The sequence below is a fragment of the Triturus cristatus genome, chromosome 5_2 (genome assembly GCF_964204655.1).
Source record: "Triturus cristatus chromosome 5_2, aTriCri1.1, whole genome shotgun sequence".
NCBI lineage: Eukaryota > Metazoa > Chordata > Amphibia > Caudata > Salamandridae > Triturus > Triturus cristatus.
Window position 1 is genome coordinate 1,043,543,492 of NC_140588.1, and position 23,602 is coordinate 1,043,567,093.

Below are 23,602 nucleotides of genomic sequence, written 5' to 3' on the forward strand. Positions count from 1 at the left end.
TCAGCCGGGGATCACGTTACTCCAGCGCTTTCAATTCCACAGGGTCCGTGGTGCGTTGCTGTCTCTTTTGGGGTCGCCCGGGGAGGAGCCCCCCGAAATCCCGGAGCTTTCCTACGTCATTAAAACTGCGGCGCCGTCCAAAATGGTCTCGATCCTCAAAAAACTTGGCGACCAGCAAAGGGAGCCTCAGTGTTCTGCAGCGCGGCGAGCCTGGCAGACGGATCTTGAAATGGACATTTCGGATGAGATGTGGAAGTACTGCTGCTCTAGTACTAAAAAGGTCTCCTTGAATGGTCGACACCGTTTAATACATTTTAAGTTTTTGCAGCGGGTCTATTACACTCCTGAAAGACTGCATAGGTACGGGTTGCGCCCCACGGCGGAGTGCGAGCGCTGCCATGTCCCCGTGGCTGATTTCCTACACATGGCCTGGCTTTGCCCGGGTGTGGCCCGGTTCTGGACGGCGGTGTTCCGGGAGTTGAGCCAGATCTTGGAAAAGGAGATCCCCCCTAATCCGGCTCTGGCGCTGCTGGGCTACTCCAGGCCTCTCCCGCGGGCGCTGAGGCGTCTGACGGACATGGCGTTATTGATCGCGCGACGCGTCGTGGCGGCCTGCTGGATGAGAGGGCCGCTTCCTACTAAGAAACGATGGGTTAGAGATATGCTGTATTGCAGCACGCAGGCGGAAACGTATAGTGAACTGTTACCCCCTAGGAGTCGCCCCAAGAACTTCTGGGCGCTGTATAGAACATACCTGACTCCCGGAGACCCCGAGGAGGCCGGTCAGGGGGAGACACAACATGAAGCCACGGGTGCGTGCAGAGGGGTGGTGGGGGGGCGTGACACAAGAATAGGACTCTATTGTGGTGTGATGGGCTATGATGTCAGTGAATCGTCTGGGATGGTTGCTGGTTTGAGGGAGGGGGGTCGGGGTGTCCTCCGACTGCGGCGTGCGCTTCTTAGCAGTGCGCAAACGTGACGGGAACGAGAGTTACAGGGTTTGAATGGCCTGGAAGCAAGGGGCGCAGTGTCTGGTCAGAGTTTGGCGTCTGGGTTTGCGACAGCGTGTACGGGTAGAAGCAATGAAGGTGGAGACAGTGGCATGGTAGCGGACGGGGTGGGGGGTTGGGCGTTGAGTTATGGTTTACAAAATCTTAGGGGCTTGACCAGACTAGCGGCAGGTTGGTCATGCGGGCATGTTAGACTATTGTGCAGGCTGGGGGCAAATACGTATTTCATTCTTCGATAGTGATTCGGTCTGGACTGCTTGATGTAGTATTGCAATGCCGCCGGTCCTCTGGGATGTCGGCTAAATGGCTGTGTGAGAGATACTGGTCTGGTACAGAAGAGCTCGCTGGAGCAACCCATTGTACTAGGAGCCTACGGCAATCTGATATGTCTGTCTACTATATCTCAATAAAGGTTTTTCAAAAAAAAAAAAAAAAAAAAAAAGTAAAGCATGTGAAATGTAAGCAGTGAGTGTTTTTGCATGAAAACGTAAGACCATGACTACAGGGCCCGAAAGGGACCCGTTTCACTGCCCATTGCTTATATCCTTTATGGTATGGTTTAAAAAGACCACATTCGTAAACAAACAGCCGCTGTACACGTTTTGTTTTCCAATTCACCCATCAAGCAGGTATTTCAGTACCTCCAGGCGAGGTGCACTTTCCCACCCAGGGAAAACAATGCTGTTCAAAGAGAGAGGAGGAAACAAAAGTATCACTTCACTGGCAAAGTGGCGCTAATGTGTTTAGGTGTAAATAAATCACTCTGGACACCTTGCAACCACTCTGTCTTGCTTTAATTAGTTATTTATTTTTTACATTTGGAATGTTTTATTTCTCTCCACCCTGAGGCTGCACTTGTGTCAGAAAAAGACAACGTTTCCAGCAAAAATGTTTTCTTTTTTGGATCCATTTCACAGGGGAGCAAATAAACGAAAGGAGGAAAGAGAAGGTCATACCGGTTTCCTGAAGTCTTGGTTTTCACTAACTGAGCAGTGAGACAGAGAGAGAGGGAAGACTCGGAGGCTTAGAGGCCGTCACCGGGGCATGCGCTCACAGTTTAATTTATGGGGACTTGGGGAGGCCGTGCGTGCAGGAGCACCATTTTATAAGAGGCTTGCTTGCAGGCGCAGCGTCTCCCTCCGATGAGAGTGAGGGGGCCCCTGGAGCGTGGGGGCCTCCCCGCACCGCGGGGGCCTGTGTTACGCCCCTGCTAAGGATATGCTCAAACTTAACCCTGTTCTGAACACGCTTGTCGATGGGTGGTTGAATAAGGCAGTTGACCCAAAGCGCTGGAAACATGTGCGGGATACCACCACCCTGCTGAAAAAGCTAACCGCGGCTCGCAGAGTGGTGGACAATTTCAAGCCAAGCTCACTGCTTCCAGCCTGCACGAAGATGTTGGAAAAAATGCTAAATAAACAGCTAAAAACCCATCTTCAAGCTAATATCTTCTGCACTCCATGCAGTCAGGTTTCAGGGCTAAGTAGAGCACTGAGTCTGGTCTGTTGGAGGCGACAGAATACATCAAACTAAGCCTAGATCAGGGAAACACAGAGGTGGTTGTACTGCTGCTCGATCTCTCGGCAGCCTTTGACATTGTGTTGCATTCCGTTCTTCTAGACACGCTGAGCGAGTGCGGCATCTGTGACTGCCTAGAAGTGGATTAAATCTTTCCTGTAAGGCACATTTCACACTGTCCACCTTCCATCGTATTCCTCAGCTCCTAAGTCTCACAGGGCTCGGCTCTCAGCCCCACACTGTTCAACGTCTACCTTACGCCACTGGCAGACATCATTCAACCTTTCGGCTTGAAGGTGATATCTTATGCAGATGCTCCCAAATCATGTCCTCCTTCAAGGAGGTGAATCAGAAGCTAGAGGAGTCATTAAGCTCTTGTCTTACCCCGGTTAATGGCTGGATGAATAACAATTGTTGAAAATACAATTCTGATAAAACAGAATTACTGTTTTTCAAAGATTCCCATTATATATAGTCCAGCATCTGATGGCATCCTGACCTGGGGCCCCACCTGCTCCAGTGGATGCAGTGAAAAATATAGGCATAGAAATGGATAGAGATCTCACCTTCTGCCCTTAGCAAAAGTAGGGTCCTGTTTTTCACTGTTGAAGAGTCTAGAGAAGATCTCCAATGTTGTGATTAAAAGCCCTCCAAAGACCATTAGTCATGCATTGATTACTTCACGCCTCGGCTATGCTGACGTACTTCATCTAGGCCCACCTGACTATCTGATACAACGTATACAGAATGCACTAAATGCTGCGGCAAGACTCATGCTGCAACAGCCTGGCAGCATTCGGTTACCATGCACCTTAAGACCCTGCATTGGCTTTCAAGTGTGTTAACACATTGTTGTGAAATGCCTGGTGTTAACTTTTAGAGCTGATCGTGAGAGAAGCCCTAAATATATCAGGGAAAGGATGATTCATTTTCATCCGACTAGATCTCCCCAATCCTCCAGACCGTTTCTACTACACATGCCCAGAGTGAGATGTGCCCGTACTGGTGGCCGTTCCTTGTCAGTCCTGCCCCTAAATGGTGGAATTGACTTCCACTGGTTTTATGAAGCAGTGGGTCCGAACAGATTTTCAAATCTTGGCTAAAAAATTGGCTCTTCTGCACCAAGCAAATGTTAGAGGTGAACATCTGTGCTTGTTGCACTGGAAGCCCCTTTGTGGCAGCCGAGCTCTGCAAAAATGTTTCATTCATTCATTCATTGTTATCGCTGCATCTGCATGGGGGATGGTTAAGGGATTTGAACCAGATATACCAAGAAATTATGTTGAAATCGAGCTTTTTTGTACCGGACATGTACCATTGAAAAAAGCACAGATGTTATGAAATAATCAATACGTGAGGCATGCGTAAACAGACCAGAAAAGCATAAATCAGAAGGTATATTGAGGAAAAAAATGTTAGTCTTGCTTTTACCTTGTATGTGAGTGGGACTTGAAGACTCAAGATTTGGGATAAGTAAGCAATTAAAGTCCCCACTATTTCATATCTATCCAAGCGACTGAGCTAACTACAACCCCAGTGCCAATAAAGGTAAACGAAACATCTGAGGATTTGTTTTTTGGGGGGTTTTAAGGTGGCCTGAGACACACCTGCATGTCGATCGGCTATATTTGTTGGGCTAATTCAGATATACTGCCTGGTATCATGTTTAATTGTTCTGAAGAAGAAGCATGTTGTGGATTTTGGGGTTACGTTATTAAGGGATATTGTCTGTCCAGTACTCTTCAGTCTGTGCAAAGCTTGAAACATTGGGTAGCTATCCACCTGTCTTCCAGATAACGAGGTCTGTCCTACTAAATTGTGCATTGCTGGCGTTAAAGGAGAATCTATCGATCAATGAGAGAAACTTGCAGGTATCAAAGAATGCTCGGTTAAGACAGACATCTCAGGAGAGGCTGCCAAAGTGGATTTGGAGGAAATATTTGAATCTTTATTCAGTTTGACTTTGTTTGTTTATTGAACCCTCAATAAAGATCCTTTTCTGTGCACTGTTTTTTCTTTGGTCCTGTAAAATGTGCAACATGCTGTCAGTATATAGGCATTAGTTTGACTTAATTATTTATGTTTTTTAGATTTTACTTTCTGCATTTTTGGGTGAGTAAGAGGAATAAAGCGCAATGCTTAAAATTCAATATTTTCATAAAGACCGTTCCCCCCGTGACCACGTTCACCTTCCACCTCAGCACCCCTTGCATTGCCCCTTACCCTCATCCATGGATCCCTTTAGCTCACTCAACCAGCTCCCAGATACGATAGGGAGAGGGGAATCCAGTGGGACCTGATGGCCTGGGAGAGAACCAGGAGCTCTGGTCTGCCACAGGGTTGGCCCACCCAAAAGTGTTTGCTCATTGCCTTCGAGCAATTGCCCCCACCCTCCCCTTATCTCTCTTATATTTATGGCCACATACATTGCAAAAGACCACGCTGTACTCACCAAAAGACTTTCACCTATGAAACTACTCCAGGGTTTACAGAATAACAGATGCAAGAAACCGTTTTGTTTCACTGATCATAAAATGATACATTCTGTCCTGCAACATGTCTTCTGAGACCGCCAGCACAATTTTGCACTGCAAACCTATAGTCATGGAGAGGATTCATGTGACATACATTGGAAGAGATTATATTATGATTTCAGCCTACCACAAGTATTGGTGAAGCCAACAGATCTCACCTTTGGTCCGGCTGGTTTTGACAATGCTTTTTAACAATGCTGTAATGAGCAAGATGGTGTGTAGCATGACCAAAAGAAAAAAAAAGGACACGATGACGCAGCCACAGTGGCTGCCTCATTTTGAAAGTGCATGCATACTTGATGATATGTGTGCGCACATGCGGCATTACGCTTGTGCCCCTACAAAATGACATGAGGGTCATTTTTAAAATTACCAATCCTAAATAAAGTAGTCTGAAGGGTTTTTTTTTTTTGGTAAGGCGGAGAGGTCTGCAGCAATTTGCTGCCTGCTGCACCCATGAATGAAAGAAATATATGAAAAAGACTAGGTGTGGGAGCAACAGAGCACTGGAAGGAGGAGTTAAATAGCAGCACACAATGAAAAGCAACACAAAGAAGGGGGAGAAGCACGCTGATGAGAAAGCAACCCTGAAAATGCGGGAGAGAAGGAGTTTGGCAGGGTACAAGCACATGAGAGAAGGCGTGCAACATAAATGAGACAGCAACATGAAGCGCAGAGGCAAGTATTTGGGGCGAGAAGGAGCACACAAGTCAGAGAGCTAGAAAGCATGCACTCTCATGGAGTGCTCAAGAACAAAGTAGTTCCCTGAAAGTGAGCGGTGTAAGGATAGAAGCCCGCTAATCAAAGATTTTAAAAAGGCTCTGCTCCAGGGGACGAACAAACACAAGATAGACAATCTGGGACAAGGGAAGCCGTCAAATATGAAGCAAGCGAGAGTGACAATAAAGCAACCCATGGTAAGCAATGGGTGGGCTGTAAGCCCAATATAAGTCCTTGGGAAGCCCACAGAAAGTCTTTTGCACCCAGACAACTTGTAATGACTGGGAGGTGAGACTAAAATAGTATTCAGCTGGTTTTCGACTCCAGATGGTAGGCACATCATAAAATCACATAGATGGTGTCATCTTAGCAAGAGCCTAAATCCTTCTAGGGAGTTCACCTCTCACGCATGGTGGTACATGGTCTGCCGCCCAATGTAATACGAGTATCCATGGGTTGATTCTGAAAATGAAAGTTGTTTTCAAATTCAGCAAGTATGAGTGTATTTGTAGGCCTTAAAAGCCAACATGCCCTCTATTACCCTTGCTTAATTAACACTGGGAATGAAAATATTCATAGGTGTGCTAATGATTAACTTGATATGTTGAGTGATTTTCAGCTACCAGTGTTACTGATAGACTCTGTGTTGGTCAATGGATACGTCATTCATTTCAGATCCCTACAACCTTGTCAGAATAGAATCTCTGAAATTGATTGCAACAACCTGCAGCAAGGCACGTAGATCAGAGAGCCATACATGCATCTATAGGATGAACTGGACTACTTATAGACAGAGAAGGTGACCTGTGTGTTACAATGATTCTCCCATTATACAAAATTGGTAAAAAAAACTCCAAAATGTAATATGCCGCATATCTGGAAAAAGGTATTCATATTGGTATTTACCTACAGGAATGACATATTTTGTGATTTCACAAGAAAGGGAAGGCTACTGTTTTCACTAGACCTTGACAGACATTCAAATGAATGACAGGGTCTGTGTGGCGACTGCAAAATTTAGCATATAGAATACAACTTTTCATCCAAGTTGCAAATAGTATTTACGAAAAAAATGCAGGTCTGTTGAGGTCACCTGACATATAAATAAATGATACCCCACACAGCTATAGGGATTCTAGAGCCGACTAACCAGTCATAAGGTGACAGAGCACCTAAAATGTTTAGTTGGGTGAGTTGACATGCTTTGGGGAGTTGTGATCAGAGGAGAAACTAGATAGATAAATTGATCTTCACCAACCATCTGCAGATTTTGGATGAGAAGACTTCCATGCACGTGCCCAGACTGGAAAGGTCTCGTCTCGTCCTGTGATCCTAGTTCGGACGAGAGTGTTGGCGTTCAGGAAGGGTTTCCCCCTTGACCTCTGGTTGGATCCGTTACCCCAGGTGTTACTGTCTATAAAGACCCACAGCTGAGGCAGCCATTTACTGTGGTGTGATAGATTATTATAAGTATAAGATAAGTTGCAGCGCTGCGGACGTAGCCAGTCATCGAAGGCTGTTGTTATACCTGCCAACTCAGCCTGTGTGACTGGGTGCATGGAATGTTGGTTTGATGATGCCGTGGAATTTTGGATGAGTGTAGTGTCAGTTGGAGAATGGGCTGAGCAGCAGGAAGGCTGCTCCTGGTGGGGCTCTTCTTATCATCTTACCTACCTTACATAAACCTACTTACTTAATCTACCTTGGAACCGGACATCTCCTCTTGTACAACATACATGTCCGTCGATATGATATGACCAACAAACATAATCAATGCCACTGCCAAACTCAACTTCCAGAAAGGAATGCAAGATGTCGCAGTCTGGATGACCAACAGCTGCCTGAAGCTCAACACCGAGAAGACAGAAGTCCTCGTCCTTGGTACCGCCCCTTCTGCATGGGACAGCACCTGGTGGCCGACTGCCCTCGGAAGCCTACCTACCCCCTCAGACCGCGCCAAGAACCTCGGCATCGTACTCAACTCATCACTCACCATGAACTGACAGTTCAACACCGTCACCTCCAGCTGCTTCAACACCCTCCGCATCCTCCGCAAGACCTTCAAGTGAATCACCATGAGTCAAGGAAGACAGTCACCCACACACTCATCACTAGCAGACTGGACTATGCAAACGCACTCTACGCCGGCATCAACAAGTCCCTGCTCCGCAAACTCCAGACAATACAGAACATCGCCGCCAGACTCGTCCTCGGCATCCCTCAACACGCACACATCAGCCAACACCTACGAAGTCTCCACTGGCTCCCCACCCCCTGGAGAAAAGAGTCACTTTCAAAATCCTCACTCACACCTCCAAATGCCTACACAACAACGGACCCAAATACCTCAACGACAGAATCAACTTCCACGTACCCAAAAGAAACCTTTGATCTTCCAACCTCGCACTGGCCGAAACCCCGTACATCCACAGAGCCAGAGCAGGCGGAAGATCCTTCTCTCACATTGCAGCCAAGACCTGGAACGAGCTACCAGCAGACATTAGACGTGCCCCCTCCCTGAACACCTTCAGGAAGACCCTCAAGACCTGGCTCTTCGGCTAAACAGATCTGTAGACCCCCCCTCAGCGCCTTGAGACCCTCATGCGTAAGCAGCGTGTTTACAATTCCCTAATTGATTGATTGATATCGATATTAATCAGTGAAATTGGCTATTGGCTCGGGGAGACCATAGACTTGATTTTTCCTTGCAAGGGCACCCTCTCATTTAATATGTCCTTAAATATGCAGCCTAGTAGTGGGACTATCTTTCTTTTTTTTATTCCATTTATCAAATTTGGGTGGGAACCCATTTATACCCTGAGTTTTACTCAATCACAATTGGTCTATCACTTTGCTCTTCAACAGGGACGTCTCCCTCAGGTAAATAGGCCTGCTCCAATGATAATTTCGGGAGTTTTAATGGGGTTATAGAAGCCTCTTCCTCATGTATGCTATAAATTTAGACATAAAGGTCACAAAAGAACAACTTAAACATCCCCACTATTTCTACAGAGGGAACCGTTATGCTACAATTGTTATCCCTAATAGCTGAGAAGGAATTCTTGGAGTCCTGCTACTTGCTACCCACCTTCCCCCCCTTTCATTGTTATTTAATACACAAAAGGTAATGCTTGACTCTAGAGGCGAACAGTGCATTTAAGACAAATTTCTTCTTAATTAGGGCCATATGTAGGTACCTAAATACCGGTCGATAACGGCCGAAAATCGGTAAATATCCCGTTACCGACCGGTATTTAGGTAATTGAGATGTAGGTGGCTGGATTTCAGGATTCGGTAATTTACCGAATAGGAATTTTAAGAAATCGGTAAAATACCAATTAGGTAAATTACCGAATCCAGAAATCCAATGTAGGGGGCACTCAAGTGAGTGCATTTTAGGTGTCTGGATTCGGTATTTACCACCAACTACAAGTTGATGGTAAATAACGAAAACCTTTTAAAAAGCAATTTTGTGCTTTTTGACAAGTGCCATGTGGCAGACATACATGCCCTTAGGGCATGTATGTGCGCCACATGTGCACACATGCACGATTCAGGGGTGCAACAGGATGTCAATGTGACACCCTGCCACCCATGAATATGCTCCCCTATTACCGATTCGGTATTTACCGAATCGGTAATTGTGAATGGCTTCCCATTCATTCCTATGGGCCTCCAGGCCCATAGGAATGAATTGGAAGGGATGCATTATTACCGAATCGGTAAATACAATTCATAAATACCGAATATTACCGATTCGGTAATAATTACCGAATGTTTACCTACATTCTATTTACCGATTCATAAATACCGAATCGGTAAAATTCGGTATTTATGAATCAGTAAATATATATTACCTACATATGGCCCTAGGTCTCTGTAACATGTCATTATTGGGAGACGTCTTGTGTTGTTTAATGCGATACTCAATGCCGTGTTCTAGACCTTCTTGTGCGAGTCATGCATTCTTTGTCCTGTTCACAATGTACCTCATGATTTTTACCCTCGATTGTGTTTACCTGCCTCCCATAATATCTGTAGAACGCTTGTTTTCCTCTACGTATGCAGCCAATATTGCATGGAAGTCTTCTTTATCTCTGGGGAGACTGTCAAGGGATACATGTATATGCCATTGATTCCTTTGAGGTCTCAATATGCTGAAATCTAACTGTATATGACTGTGTCCTGATTGGAAGCAATGCTGGGTGTCATTGCTCGATCGGAGACGTGCCTGAGTAGCAAGGATGTTAGAAAGAACTTGTAAATAAAGGAGTGCTTTGCATGCATGAAAGAGATAACAGTATAATCCCTTTCCTTCAGGTGCAGTAGCCTTCATGAATCTATTGAAGCATGTCCAGTCATCAGACCTCCTAGCATCTCTCTGGGTCTTGTCTCTTTTACAGTAGGGGGTTTGATTTGTCCAAGGTTGGGATGAGTACCTGGTTCCAGTCCTCTGCTAGTTGGGCCCTAGTTCTCCCCAGAGAGAGCCAGATTCTCAAGACATCTTTAAACAATACGCCTTTATCTCCCGTTGGGGGTAAATTGGACCGAGAACTAATATCTCATTCCATTGGGGTCGGAACAAGTCTTAAGGACATGGGTAGGTATCCCCTTCCTGATCAAGACAGCAACCCCTCCTTTGCAGAACAAAGTTCCTGTGTAGGGGGCTGGGCTGTGGCTGTTTACATGCATAATAGTCTCAGCCACCCAAGTCATGTTTAAGTTTATTGCTCGCCGTAGGGGAGAGGTTTATCTCTTGTAGTAATATTTTGTTAAGAAACATCAGTACTTTATTTTCCTCTTAATGAAGTGGGTCAAGCCATTCACATTCAGTTAAGTACAATTGAGACAAATAACTTTGGGGTACATAGGGTCACGGCTATGGTGCGGACAGGTATCCGCACACTGCTCGGCATGAAATAGCATGGGTTACAAATTAATGGTCCTGGATAGGACAAGAACACTGAGTGGGGGTATAATGACACAATTTGCGTCTAGTACCTATGAAGAGTATACTGTATAGAAACCCAGGATCCAAACTGTTCCCCTTGCCCCTGGCTAAGCTTGAAGTGGGCTGACCCAGTCAGAATACACCCCTCAATGGCCTAGACATTGTATGTCTATCTTGTCACATACAAAGATCTAGGTGGGACCTGTGAGTGCTATTCCTTGTCCTATTGTGATGACAGTAGCCAGGTACTGCTGTCCACCTGCCTCCCTAAAAGCACTTTTATAGAATAACTAGTGTTGGATCCAGGGGAGGGTATTGATCCTGCTGTGGTGTTAACTTATATCCCGAGGTGCATTTCAAGTTGAGATTGTGTGCTGGATGGTACTTCTGCATCGTGTCAAAGACATGAGTCAGTCTCGATGCTTAAAATGCCCAAACCCTGTATTACAACTTTCCTCTCTCAGTATCTTCCACAAATACCGGTGTCCTTGCCTACTGAAACTAGAATGGTAGCCAGCCGTATCCCACAGGGAAGGGAGAGGACAGGTTATCGGTTATAAGATTAAACCACAACAATACATGGTGTCATCGAAGCTCAGAATTCTTTTTGCTGTTAGCATAATATTCAGTTCAACGATGAGTCCTTAAGGGTGAGAATGGGACTTGTGTCTGGATGCCAAAGGTTTAGTAGGTTTGAATTTGGTCCGGATGCCAAATGGTCGGTCACCTTAGCAATTTGTTTGCCCTTGTCTGGGCATGGTACTACCAACTGGTACTCTGCTGCATAGCTCTGTCACTGCTGGGTGATGCCTGCTTTTAAAGGGAGAAGCCATGTCTAATAGGTGCTGGATTGAGAAAACTGCATTTATTGCCAAGTTTCTTCAGCGGGGGCTCCAGAAATGTCTTCCACATTTGATCAGTTTCAGTTGAAAAGTTATGGGGGACAAAGATTTTGTGGTCATGGTACAAAATGGAGCCTTGCTATTTTGCAGACAAGAGTACTTGCCATCTTTGCTGATGTATGAGGCATTCTGTTTTCTGATCCTGTGTGACCTTTGCAATGTCAACAGAAGGTCAAAGTTCAGTTTTTGTGATTACTGGGATGAAGCTGATGATAAATTCTACCATGTTATATTTTTTCAAATGTTCAGAGGTTCCCTCTCCTCTTCTTGTCTTCTAACTCCTTGATTTTCTTTTGTGTGTTCCTGTGGTCATACTCCCAAGCTATAGTGGTCAGCATTGTCTGTTCACTAGTAGCAATTCTGTCTTCTATGGCTGGAAGTCAGAAGTGCAATGCCCTTATATAGAGAGATGACATTGTTAAATGTAGTTGTGTTCTCCATTACATTTCCATCATGGTTTTAATCACAGTCAGCTACTTTAAGATACCTTTCAATGGTGTCTCCTGTGACATTGCCTTTGGAGTTTGCCTGTGACCGTTTTTCTGATTAGCATTTGATGGAAAGGTGTTGACATTATGCAAAGATGAGTAATCCTCTGCTAAAGTGTGTCTGAGAGATCAGGGCCACTATCAGGTGGGTCTTTTGAGTAGGTAGCCCCTACTGTGTCCACCGTCATGCTCCTTTCAAGCTCTTAATAGAGAACTTCAATTCACCCTATGCCAAGATTCTGAAAGAGGGCATCAAATAACAAAGTGATGGGTGAAATGCTTGAATTCATCTCAACCACTGATCGCTCAGGCCACATCCCAAACCACTGTTTTTGGCCCACCATGCCAACTCAATTCAAGCATTCCATCCATCACTTTTATGTATACTTTAGTGTGTCACCCTAAGTGGGAAGGGTCTGCCCAGACGTGGCTCCTGTGCTCACTGTGTCACTGGACCCAACCTGTACATGTAATGAGCCCTAACTAGGGTGAAACCGGTCCTGAGCTCCTTGTATTCCAGTTCAGGGAGGACCTGGCTGGGCAGGTCGGTCTGGACTGTTCCTAGTAGAGCAAGGTCAAAACTGATTTTCATATGACTGGGCCCAAACCAAGGAGGCATGGCGTACAAAATAGCGATGGACTGGGATGCAGACCAAGTGATGACGAGTGGTTGAGATTATTTCAAGCATTCCATCCATCACTTTTTTTGCATAGTTTAATATTCTGAAACAGTCTCCTTCCAGTCTATGTCTTGGAACCATTCAAAGGGCAACTCGGTAAAACCTGCTTACAATAGCCCACACCCTCCAGACCTGTTTATGAATAAACATCAAGTTCAAGTTTTCTTAGGATATTAGGATATTACTGCATGTACATCTAGGCGTAGTCCAATCCTTGTCTCGATCGTCTGGTGTCTGTGTTGAGTGTCAGTACACTGGAGTTGGATGGCAGGATAAGAGAGAGGTGTCTCTACGAGGGACGAGCAGTGCATCCCACAGTCGGAGTTGAGTGTACATCATGATGGTCTATTGCCCAGCAACACGCTACACATTAAGACCCAAAATGAGCATGGCCATCTAACTAGGGCCAATTTGCATGTGAATATTGTATAGCTCATTACTGGTTCATCACCCCCTCCTTGGCGGTAGTTTATAAAGGGGTGGGCGCTTGGTCACGGTGCTCTAAAGGCAAACTGACATTTTCCTCAGAGCCTAACTCCGCTACCTCTGCAATATATTCGGCATGTGCAGTTGTGGGAATGGAACGCCCAGGACTGAGTACCAGGGGGATTGCTCTAGAGAGCTGCATCAGAAACCGCGCAATAGAAGCCCTTAAAGAAAGCGAAGGAGGACCACGGGCATCCATGCTGTGTTCCTCTTTGAGATAAAATAGGTCTACCAGTGGAACATAGAGAGGACCGAGTCTATGTATACAAGAGCAGAACCGGAGAGGAATGTCCATATGCATCATTATCCTCCATGGAAACCATCTTGAACGCTTATCAAACGCTTGCTCAGCATCGAGTAAGACCATTGCCCTTTCGTTTAATGTTCACATTCGTTTGCACTGTGCTCTCTTTTGCATTATTAAGTGTGTTTGGTTCTTGCTAGAAATACACCTTTACATCACTAGACTCCAGAGTTAAGCTGACAGCTATTGCATCAATGCAAACTCGTTCTTTGCAAGCTTGCACTGTAGCTTCCATCATTGAAATGCAAGTTACTTGTGAATTTAAACTTTCCATGTGAGTGGTTGGACATAAATCCTCTTTGGATCTAGGTTTATAGATTGTGTTAGGTTTATCGTGCATGCTGCTAGTAGCGCTGCGCCAATGACTCTATTTCATATTAGCTTTATTTATGTAAGTGCATCACTCTCTTGATCATTAAAGTGCACAGCTATCCGGAAGTGGCAGGTTTATAACGGTGCTTAACAAAGATTTGTGTTACAATTAATCCATTGCCGTCTACTTCATGCTATTGTGTCAGCGTGCATTTCTAAATCAAACACGTGCCTTATCTAAACGCGACATTAATTTGATGCCTTTCCACAAAAATAATTTGATTTAAATTTGGTGCAACATATAAACAGTTTCTTTCATGCTTGGATGTTACCTTAATTAATAACTTCTAAATTCACTGACAGTCATAAAACCAGCCACTAAATGCAGCTGAAAATATTAATCTGAGTCAACTCTGCAGACACCGATATGTTATGGGAAGACGTAGGCAGACGCAGCCGTGCGTATGGTCAATTTACTGGTGATGGGCACGTGGCTGGTGATGGCACCCAGAGCCTGCAAAGACACACACAGCTCTCAGCTTAATGTGCATCTAAAGGCAGTGGCGGCTGGTGACATTTGAAAGTAGTAAGGTGCAAACATTGGGCACGACTTTTATATAGCAAGCGACGTGAACAGGTTTAATGGACAAACCTGGGATCTAGGGTGGGTCCCTCTCCCAAGAAAGAAATGATAAAAAGATTGCCAAATGGTACATGTTAACGCAAATGAATGTAGCGATAAAGCAAGTCTTATAAAACAGTGGTATAGACTTTATATATTAAACACATTAAAAACTGCCCCATATCTTACTGCATTAATATGTTGAGCAGTAAATTTAATGTGTAAATTGTACAGCGTGACAACTTTTGCACTTTAAAATGTATGCTTGCCCACTGTCTTGCACTGCATGCAGCATTAACTTTGGAAATAAATGCTCTAAACACCAGGCTTCCGGAAGCACCCACAGCTGCTGGCAGGTCTTTAAGCGGGATGAAAAAAGTGGGGGCTCTCTATAAAGGAACATGTTAAATACATCTCTGTGAATCCCATAGTGTGCCAACCGACCAGTATTTTGGTTTACTGGTTTCTCTCTGAGATGTAATTGAATCCAGATAAATAACATAACAACTGATCTATACCCAACACCTTTCACTATGATTGGCTTTGTCAATTGGTGTTAGCTGTTTAAAATAAATGAGTAATAACAATGATTTGTTATAAATAATTAATATTAAAAATGTTTCAATTCTGAAATAGTGAGTGTGAATTAAATAGCATTGAGGCCTGTGGAATGAGTTTTTGGCCTTCAGTTATGTGTGCTTTATGTTCGATATCTATCCTCTTTTTCTCTGCATATCTTGTCCATCTGCACATCTTCAACCACCTCTCTTTTCTCTTCAACATCCTCTTTTCACTCTCCCATGAATGCACTTCCTTGCATCTCTGTCACTTCACTGCCCCCAAACATACACTGCACTCCCTCAAATGTAAGCACTTTATGTTCTCTTTCTTTTGCCTTGCAAATATTTTGACAACTGTGTACCCCTTTACACACACATCTACAGAATTTCAGTTGCAAATGGAAGACATAAACATTGTTCCATGTGCTCTGCAGAGAGGCCAACCAAGTGACAGGCACTTTGTGTGGCTTCAGCCTAAGTGCCTGAGCGCTCAACCAAAGCCCCTCATAAACACCTGGCATGGCTCAAGCTTCAAAGTATGCACAGAAAAAAATACAGATAAACAACAACATAATAAAATAGCTATCTCTTGAGGAATGCAAGATCAAGTAAAGTATGAGAAATAAGAGAGTAATTTAGTCATTGAAACGCATTGCCTCAACGTTTTTAACATTCATTGTTTGCAAGTCAACCCATGTTTTTAACATCAGTGTTAACTTAGAGGTATGAAGCCACGAGCAGTTTTAATGCCACACATCAGAAAACTGTCCATTGTAAGCACATATTTCTCGCCTTGCTTGACTCAGATATTTGAATCAACTTCGCAAGGAAACAAGAGCGAACCCTACACGTTATTTGGATCCATTTCGTGGTGGAACAAATGCTGCAGCTCCACTTCTTAGGGCAGGGGTCTTCAAAGTGTGGGGCGAGACCCCCAGGGGGGCCATGAAGTGATGGAAAGGGGGTCGCGCATTCCCGGTCACACTTCTGCCCAGGCCCATCGGACAGCAAAGGATTCAGCCCCCCTCCTGCTCCTCCCCTGTAGTGTGTCTCAGCTCGAGCTGATGTGGGCTCTGGGCTATGTCTGCAGTCTTATCTCCAGCACAGCCCGGCACACCTGAGTTTTTTACAGGTCGTTAAAGACCATTTGCATGTTTACATTCCTCAGTGTTACTGTGTGCAAAAAAAGTCAAAATAATGAAGCAATTCTATCCCAAAATAACGCGGCATTACATAACATGATTTAAATTTTCTTCCCACACAATTTAGTCAAGCCTGTCGTGTAATTTGGTCCTCACCTGCCTCGTAATTCCAGAAGCCCTGACTACAGGTTTAGAAATGTTTGTCAGGAGGGGGTCCTTATGACTGAAAATGTTGACAGGGGGGTCTCGGCACCCAAAAGTTTGAAGACCTCTGTATTAGGGGGACAGCTACGTGCAGTCAGGGCCTGGTTTGTCACAGTGGGGGAGGTTGGCGTGATGAGGGGTCTCAACACAATATACATAACACAACTTTAGCTTGCAAACACTTACCATTACTGAGAACAAGGCACCGGATCAGACGTGCTTGCATCCACTCTCACGTATGACGAAAGGGTGGGATCTATGCCTTTGAATGACGGATGTCTGAAGTCAAGCAGGGATGATTTCTCCCACGCCCGAAACCATGACGCTAATTGCGTCACTGGCCTGCGGAGTGCATGCATCCACAGACCCAATGGCAATGAAGGGCTTTAAAACAGAAAGCCTTGCGGAATGCATCACAGTTCCGAAAGTTGATTTACTGCTTGGCTCCCGTATCCTGCTTCAGAGCGAGGAGGGGCAGGCAGCCTGAAACACACAGCCCAGCCCAGACTTGAATACATCGACTTACTTAGAGATACGATCGTATCTCTAAATAAATCGATCTATTTAATATGTTATTATGTAATGTGTAGGAATTTCAGAGGGGCGCATGCAGTTTGGGGCTTTCCTGGGGGGCATTTTTGGCAGTGGGGTGACTCTCCTCCACTCTCACCGAGGAGCCACCACTGCTGATAATAAAACGCATGGACGGCTCAATGCATAAGTCTTCGGAATGACACAATGTCCTCATAGTGGTGGAGCAATGGCACCCTGGAAACCAAAGAAAGACTCTGTGATAGCAGCCTACACGTACTTCGGGGATTTTCTCATTTTTCCTGCATCTACACACTTGCTTACTTTTTACTCACAAACTAGCATTATTTCCAGTCAAATTACAATATTTCATCAGAAGTGCTGGATGGCATTAAATTGGTGTAAGGTTTTCTTGCAAAGTACCTACAGCACCGTATAGCAGTAAATTTTGAAACAGGATAGATGTTTTTCCTGCTATAACTTCAAAAGGTTGAGAATGTCTCGATTGTGACAACAAATCCACATGCAAACATTTCAGTAATCAATGGGTCGTAATTGTAGTGTTTGCAACTTTTGCCCACTCTTTACTATCGGTAAAAGGTGCAACAGAATGGAGAGTGTGACTTTTTTTTTTGTAACTCCCTTTATTAAACCATGACATCTTTGCACATTCAAAGAGCATACATATTGTAACATCAATCTTATTTTACATTTGAATTTTCTGTTCCTAATGACAAATGCAAGTCCACATCCATAGAGCATACAAGCGTTCCCTACCTCCCTCTTAAAGTCCCCGAAGTCCCCGCCAAGCTTCCTAAATTTTCTCTCCTTTCTTGGGGCACCCTCTACTTTTATAGATCACTGACGCAGCTTGAGAGTGTGACATTTTTGATGGAGTTAAAAACCATCTACCCTTCTTTGCACAAGACATTGCAAGAAACGGTGTTCTGCCACCTGGGGCAGCTGCCTCTAAAATAGCGATGTGGAAAGAGCAGCTGTCATCTTGGATATCGATTATGTGACCCACACCGGCGAGGCTTGACACAGGTGAAAGCAGTGAGCCAGGAAATGTCTGGGGAGGGACACAATCTGCCACTGGTGTCACTTTCAATAAAGTCATCAAATTTACCAGCAGCTTCCCTAGTCTCTAGAGAACGTGATCATCGCCTCCGTTGGTAATGGCGCTGGACTGTCGCATAGCCTGACAGAGGTCCCAATGATGTTCGCTATCCATCACATTTAACTCCTGTTAGACCTGGCATCATTGGTGTGTATTTGTTGCCTTTGCCTCCTGTTATTTTGCAGTGTGTTGGACTTTGTTTTTGCTGGTCTAGATGCCTTGGGCACCTTGCCACTGCTGTTCAGTGCCAAAGTGCAAGTAAATTCTTGTTATGGATGGTTATGTTATGTTAAAAGGGTTTTATAAAGCGCTCGTACACCGGTTGGTTTCATGGCACTGATTCTAGGAGATGCCGAACCTGGAGCTGGTTATTCCATGATTGGCATATTTGATTTACTAGTCAGTTTCTAGTACAGTGCACTGTGTGTGCCCAGGGCCCGTAAAGCAAATGCTGCTAGTGGGCCTGCAGCACTGATTGTGCCACCCAACCCACATAAGCATCCTGTAAATGTAACTGAGATCTGCCACTGGAGTCTGTGCAAAGTTTGGTACTGCCATGTCGACCTGTCAAGTGGACCCACTTGGCAGGCCCTAACGTTCCCTTTTCTTACATGTTAGCCATCCCTGTGGGTAGGGTGCAGTGTGTGTGAAAGGTAGGACATGCCCTGATGTGTTTGGTATGTCCTAATACTGAAATGCTGCCAATTTCGTTTTACACTATTGAAATGCTAGCTGTCCCATAGGATAGAACGATAGTTTATTTATAACATCTTATAAATATAACTTCCCATTTGGACAAGATAGGAAGATAACTTGGCCTCTTCGGTCATGGCGTTGCCCTGCCCCTCTCAGCTGTGCTGCACTGAGTTGCAGCGAGGTGCGGCAAGCTTTTCTTGAGCAGCCTTCCCGCATCTAGGACCCCCGTGAGGAACCTCACATTGGTGCTTACAGTCTGGAGCCTCTGGAGACTCCGCGGCGCCCTGGCTGGGAGACAAGCCGGACATCCGTTCTGCCGAAGGTCTAGAAGCGCTGGCGAACGTGCATCCTGGGATTCTTGCCTCCTCGGGGTCTACGATCGGGCCCACGGCGCCCCGGCATCTTTGAATTAATTCAGTTTCATTGGATGCCCAGCGAGGCACTGGGCTGGCCTTGGACTGACTGCTGGAGTCTCTTCTTGCGCTGAGTCCGTTTCCGGCTCTGGGGGTTGGGACTGGCTTCGCCGAGTTGCCGTGTAAGCACACAGCTCTCGTGGAGCCCAGGCTCCTTCACTTGAACTGGGTTTTAGTCGGGCCTGCCTCCCCATTGTGCCGCCATTTCCCTGCGGCGGACCAGCGAGGAATCGGTCGGCCTGAATTCCTGTTATGGTTAAGTGTGGACGCCAGACCTTCCCGGCACGGCCTATTTTCGCTGGCTGATACCGGGAATCCCTCCTGATGCCCTGTCCTGTGCCCCACACAGACGGTCGCTCACCTCTCACTGCTGCTGCCTGTCGCCTGCTGCTGCCTGTCGCCTGCTGCTGCCTGTTGCCTGTCGCCTACCTGCTGGTACCGACCCCGCTCACGCCGCTCCCTCCTCACCTGCGCTGACCTCCGCTTCACGCCGCTCTCCTCCTGCTGCTGCTGGCCACTCTCCTCGCCTCCTCGCCGCCGCCGCTGCCCCGGTCACTCGCCTTCCTGGTTTCCCGCCGCTGACCCCGCAGTCCCGCCTCTCCTCCCTGCCCATTGGCCACCCAGCCTCCCGCCTCCCAGCGGACCCTCCCTCCCGGCTCCTTACTTAAGGTGACCGCGGCGGGCTGGTCAGTGTGACCCCTGTGCCCCACACAGACGGTCGCTCACCTCTCACTGCTGCTGCCTGTCGCCTGCTGCTGCCTGTCGCCTGCTGCTGCCTGTTGCCTGTCGCCTACCTGCTGGTACCGACCCCGCTCACGCCGCTCCCTCCTCACCTGCGCTGACCTCCGCTTCACGCCGCTCTCCTCCTGCTGCTGCTGGCCACTCTCCTCGCCTCCTCGCCGCCGCCGCTGCCCCGGTCACTCGCCTTCCTGGTTTCCCGCCGCTGACCCCGCAGTCCCGCCTCTCCTCCCTGCCCATTGGCCACCCAGCCTCCCGCCTCCCAGCGGACCCTCCCTCCCGGCTCCTTACTTATGACGCCCCCCAGCGACCGCGCAGCGGACGCGCGCAGCGGGAGCGCCGACTGAGCGCCGAAGGTGCGCCAAAGGTAAGCCCGTCTGCGCCCGTCCGCGCCTGGACCGCGCCCAGTGCCAGACCCCCTGGCCCCCGCGCCCGCCAGCCCCCCCGCAGGACCTACGACTTCGCTACGCTCATCGCACTCAAACCCGCCCGAGCCCCCGGATGCCACCGAGCGTCCCCGCGACGCACCCATGGACCCTTCGACTGCCGATCCTGCAACTTCTCCTGCCTCCGAACAAGCACCACGCCCACCAAGACGGACAACAGCAACCACCTCAAGTGCATCCTGATCAACACCCGCTCCATCCACAGACACGCCGTGGAACTCTGGAACCTCCTCGACACCGCATCTCCAGACGTCGCCTTCCTCACGGAAACCTGGATGAACGACTCCTCAGCCCCCGACATCGCCATAGCCATCCCGGACGGCTACAAGATCATCAGGAGGGATCGCAACAACCAGACCGGAGGGGGCATCGCCATCGTTCACAAAAGCACCATTCGCATCTCGACTGACTCCACCGACGAATTCAACACCGCCGAATACCTGCACTTCCAGATCCACACCGACCCCAAGACTACCCTCAGAGGCACCCTCATCTACAGACCCCCGGGACCACGCGCACAGTTCTGCGAAGACATCACGGACTTCATCAGCCCTCGCGCCCTCCCCTCCACCGACTACATCCTCCTCGGAGACCTCAACTTCCACCTGGAGAACAACAACGACCGCAACACGACCACCCTGCTGGACAACCTCGCCAACCTCGGGCTCCAGCAACTGGTCAACACCCCCACCCACTACGCCGGCCACACGCTCGACCCCCTCTTCTCATCCAGCAAGCACATCACCTTCAGCCACTGCACCGGACTCCACTGGACTGACCACAGCTGCGTCCACTTCAGCTTCAAGAAGAACACGGTCCACCACCACCCGAAGCAGGTTCCCCACAGAAACTGGAGCAAGATCACCGTCGACCAGCTCACCACCTCCCTCAGCCAGAACCCACCGGTCAGGACAACGGACCCTAACACAGCAGCCCTCGACCTCACGCAATGGCTGAGCTCCTGTGCCAACGACCTCGCCCCACTGAAGAACCCACTCACCAGGCCCAGAAGCAAGAAGGCCCCCTGGTTCACCGACGAACTCAAGGACTCCAAGAAGGCCTGCCGCACCCTCGAGAAGGCCTGGCTCCTCGACAAGACCACCGACAACATGACCGCCCTCAAACTCGCCACCCGCAGACATCACCAGCTCATCCGCACCACCAAGAAGAAATCTTTGAAGGAACGACTGGACAAGAACGCCCATGACAGCAAGGAGCTCTTCAACATCGTCAAGGAGTTCTCCAACCCCAGCACCAGCAACAACGACATCACTCCCTCGCAGGACCTCTGCGACTCCCTCGCCTCGTACTTCCACCGCAAGATCGCCGACATCCACAACAGTTTTGGCGCTCCACCCCCGCACCCATCGACCGAACCTACGCACCCCGCCGCTATCCTCCAGACATGGACCAAAGTGACCCTCGAAGACACGACACGCATGATGAACACCATCCACTCCGGATCTCCGACCGACCCATGCCCCCACCATGTCTTCAACAAGGCCGCCTCTACCATCGCACCCCACCTCCGAGACATCATCAACGCCTCCTTCGACACAGCCACCTTGCCAGAGAGCTGGAAGCACGCCGAGCTCAGCGCACTACTGAAGAAACCAACTGCGGACCCGACCGACCTCAAGAACTTCCGCCCTATCTCGCTCCTTCCTTTCCCTGCCAAAGTCATCGAGAAGGTCGTCAACAAGCAGCTGGCAGCCTTCCTCGAGACGAACGGATCCCTCGACCCATCGCAATCCGGATTCAGAGCCAACCACAGCACAGAGACCGCCCTCATCGCAGCCACCGACGACATCCGAGCCCTGCTCGACAAAGGTGAAACAGCGGCACTCATCCTCCTTGACCTCTCCGCAGCATTTGACACTGTCTGCCACCGCACCCTAGTCCAACGCCTCAACGACACCGGCATCCAGGGGATTGCTCTGGAATGGATCATCTCATACCTCTCCGGCAGAACACAGAGAGTACGCCTCCCTCCGTTCCGCTCTGAGGCCACCGAAGTCATCTGCGGCGTCCCGCAAGGATCATCGCTCAGCCCCACTCTCTTCAACATCTACATGAAACCCCTCGCTGCCATCGCACGCCAACACAACCTCAACATCATCTCCTATGCCGATGACACCCAGCTGATTCTCTCCCTGACCAGAGACCCCGACACCGCCAAAGCCGACCTACACGAAGGGATGAAAGATGTCGCCGAATGGATGAACATCAGCCGCCTGAAGTTGAACACGGACAAGACAGAAGTCCTCATCCTGGGACCATCGCCCTCTGCATGGGACGACTCCTGGTGGCCCCCGGCCCTGGGCACCGCACCCAAGCCAACGGACCACGCACGCAACTTGGGCGTCATCCTGGACTCCTCCCTATCGATGACCAGACAAGTCAACGCCGTCTCCTCATCTTGCTTCCACAACCTCCGCATGCTCCGCAAGATCTTCAGATGGATCCCGACTGAGACCAGGAAGACTGTCACCCAGGCCCTCGTCACCAGCAGACTAGACTACGGAAACACCCTCTACGCCGGTACAACAGCCAAGCTTCAGAAAAGACTTCAGCGTATCCAGAACGCCTCCGCCCGCCTCATCCTGGACGCCCCCCGACGCAGCCACATCTCGAGCCACCTTAGAGACCTGCACTGGCTCCCTGTCAACAAGAGGATCACGTTCAGGCTCCTCACCCACGCACACAAATCCCTCCACGACCTGGGCCCAAGGTACCTCAACGACCGCCTGACCTTCTACACGCCCACCCGACAGCTACGATCCGCGTACCTCGCCCTCGCCGTCGTCCCTCGCATCCAGAGAGCCACCGCTGGAGGAAGATCCTTCTCCTACCTGGCGGCTAAGACATGGAACTCCCTGCCCGTCCACCTGCGGCTGACCCAGGACCACCTCGCCTTCAGGAAACAGCTCAAGACCTGGCTGTTCGAGCAGTAGCAGACCCCCTCCCCCTAGCGCCTTGAGACCCTTCCGGGTGAGTAGTGCGCGATATAAATTCCTTGATTGATTGATTGATTGATTGATCGAGCGTAGGGGGCCCCAGCAGTAATCATCCCTACTGCCAACATCAGCCCCAGCATGTAACACAACCTCATGCTGGGAGTATGGAGATGAGGGGACGATAGCGCCGCTGGAGCTGCGACGGATGTCTTGCACTGTAAGCAGTGCACACTAAGACGCGCTCCTGTTGCCTTCACCCCGGGCTGTA

The 23,602-nt window shown here is 48.2% G+C and overlaps 1 protein-coding gene across 1 annotated transcript in view; it reads right to left on the minus strand.

Annotated features, from left to right (window-relative positions):
• The window catches only part of LOC146829640 (relaxin receptor 1-like), a 1,041,377-nt gene that overhangs the window by 755,327 nt on the left and 262,448 nt on the right, over window positions 1-23,602 (minus strand). The window lies entirely within an intron of this gene.